Source organism: Octopus bimaculoides, chromosome 4 (assembly GCF_001194135.2).
Source record: "Octopus bimaculoides isolate UCB-OBI-ISO-001 chromosome 4, ASM119413v2, whole genome shotgun sequence".
NCBI classification, from domain to species: Eukaryota; Metazoa; Mollusca; class Cephalopoda; order Octopoda; family Octopodidae; genus Octopus; species Octopus bimaculoides.
The window spans coordinates 2,003,653-2,006,027 of record NC_068984.1 but is presented as its reverse complement, the minus strand read 5'-3'; the positions used below and the strand labels follow the sequence as shown (position 1 = coordinate 2,006,027).

Genomic DNA, 2,375 nt, shown 5'->3' with positions numbered 1-2,375 from the left:
TATTATTATTATTATTATTATTATTATTATTATTATTATTATTATTATTATTATTATTATTATTATTATTGTTATTGTCATCGCCTTTGAACAGCTTCTAACGCTGGAGATGTACTACAGTTTCAGCTGTTCACTACCAGTGAACTAAGGTAACACCTCTTATTTTTCGAGCACCTTCCGAAGTATTCCAGCGGTTCCAATCAGTGTTGTTTTCTGCAAATGCTCCATCCTTATTGCAACCCCTATTTGTTCCACGTACTTCTCGATACTTTTGCTCACTGTTCCCAGGGCTCCGACAATTTTTGGTACTACTGCTACCTTTTTTATCGACCACAACTGCTTAACTTCCCAAGCTAACCTGTCATATCTATCGACTTTTCTTTCTTCCTTATCGCATACCTTGTTGTCAGCTGGGCACGCTATGTCTATGATCCAGCATAGTTTACTTTCTTTCTCAATCAACACTATGTCTGGCTTCCTATTCTATTATTATTATTGTTGTTGTTGTTGTTGTTATTCGAGATAGCATAAGTAGCAGTTGAGCACTGGGGTTGATAAAACTGACATACTCCCTCCGCTGACATTGTAGGCATTGTAACAAAATATGAAATCATTATTGTTATTATTATTATTATTATTATTATTATTATTATTATTATTATTATCATTATTATTGCAGCATTTCTGACTTGACGTTCTGATTTGAAATTCCGCCGAGGGGAACTCTGTCTTTAATCATTTCGGGGTCGATAAAATAAGTACCAGTTGAGTACTGAGGTGGACGTAATCGACTGGTCTCCAGCCCCTAAAACGGTTTTTATCATAATGTACTCCAGAAGAACCGTAATAGATCCTAGGACTGCCAAACAGACAGACGGGCGTTAGAAACGAAATGGAAATAATGGGAAAAATTGTAAATAGGAGATTTACAGGGGAACAGAGAGAGGGGCAGGTGGAGAAGAGAGAGGAAAAGATAGAGAAAGGGAGGGACAAAGAGAGGGAGGAGAGAGAGAATAAGGGGAGAGTGAAAAGGAAGGGAGGGGTGGAAAAATAAAAACAAAACAATAACAATGAAAAGAAAGTAAACCAATATTAAACTAAATATATATATATATATTTATATATATAGATAGATGATATAGATATACATATACAGAAACACATAGGTAGATTTATATGTGTATATTAATATACACATATAAATCTACCTATCTACACATATTTGTATATATATATATATATATATATATATATATATATATATACACGCGCGCATTTATATGTTTGTATGTATTTATGCATGCATGTAAGTATATATATATCTATGGTACGTAACCACGTATGAACCAGTGGTGCTCTGCAACTAATTAGGAACTGGGAGCTATGACCAACGTCTATGTGAAATAAACGAAAAGAATGAATTCTGTATATAACCATACAGTATAAATGTATGCATATATATATATGTATATATATATGTACATATATATGTATATATATGTGTGTGTGTGTGTGCGTGTGTGTGAGTACCGTAAATACATGCATTCATAGATGCATAAATGTATACAACCATACAAATATATGTATATAAAGGACTACGCATACATATATACACACAAACACACACATACTGTATGTATGTTTGTATGTACGCATGTATGTATGAATCTAGTCATAGCTATTGGCTAATCAGTCGTCATTTGGAGAGCATTTAGTTTTGATGTTTAGTCACATGGTATGTTGCATGCATCCAATGAAATGCTGTCTCACAGTAGTGTAACGCTCTGATTGGCTAATCCATTACATTGTCGCTTGACAAGACTACAACATGTTTTTTTAGTCTTGCTGCGCTGGCGTCTCCTTGCTCAGGTTTGTGTAAACTTTCCCTACTTTTCTACACGCTGGAACTTTCTCTATACAAAGTAAATATATCTCTTGATATATAACAAATTATCGATAAGTATGTATATGTATTTTTGTATTACTTATATTCTGTATATGGGTTTGTGCATGTGTATGTGATTGTGCGCAAAAAGCGCATCCTTGTATGTACATACATGCATACATACATACATACACACACACACACACATATATATATATATATATAGATATATAGATATATATATGATATGTACGTGTAAGTTTGCATGCATATCTACAAATAAATGTAAACGTGTGCGTATGTGTGTGTTTATATACATAATATAAATACATACACACACCTACATAATTACGCACATGTATGTATGTATGTATATATGTATGTACGTATCTACATACATACGTACACACACACTAATACGCATACATATCTATCTACCAATCTATCTGTTTGTGTGTGTATATATATATATATATATATATATATATAT

The 2,375-nt window shown here is 32.7% G+C and overlaps 1 protein-coding gene across 2 annotated transcripts in view; it reads left to right on the top strand.

Moving 5' to 3' along the window:
* The first annotated feature begins 1,827 nt into the window (after positions 1-1,827).
* Positions 1,828-2,375, top strand: part of LOC106869041 (paired box protein 5 homolog) — a 66,521-nt gene continuing 65,973 nt past the window's right edge. For both annotated transcript variants that reach the window (XM_052967700.1, XM_052967699.1), the window contains exon 1: positions 1,828-1,869. The gene's annotated coding sequence lies outside the window, so the exon portion shown is untranslated. The remainder of the gene's footprint in view (positions 1,870-2,375) is intronic.